This window comes from Nestor notabilis, unplaced genomic scaffold (genome assembly GCF_000696875.1).
Source record: "Nestor notabilis isolate BGI_N333 unplaced genomic scaffold, ASM69687v1 scaffold27253, whole genome shotgun sequence".
Lineage (NCBI taxonomy): Eukaryota > Metazoa > Chordata > Aves > Psittaciformes > Psittacidae > Nestor > Nestor notabilis.
The window spans coordinates 1-204 of NW_009920971.1; positions in this window are offsets into that span (position 1 = coordinate 1).

Genomic DNA, 204 nt, shown 5'->3' on the forward strand with positions numbered 1-204 from the left:
GGAGGGAGAGGCACCCAGATGAAGGGCAAGGCACGGTGTGAGGGTCCCCTCCATCCCCACCAGGCACATGGGTGCTCCTCCAGCAGCTTCTGCCAGCTCCGGGTGCTGTGTTGAGGGATGGCAGCTGGTCTGGAGCAGAACAAAGTCCAGGCAGGAGATTCCAGCCAGCAGGAGCTGGCACATGGAAGGCAGAGGAAGCAGGAG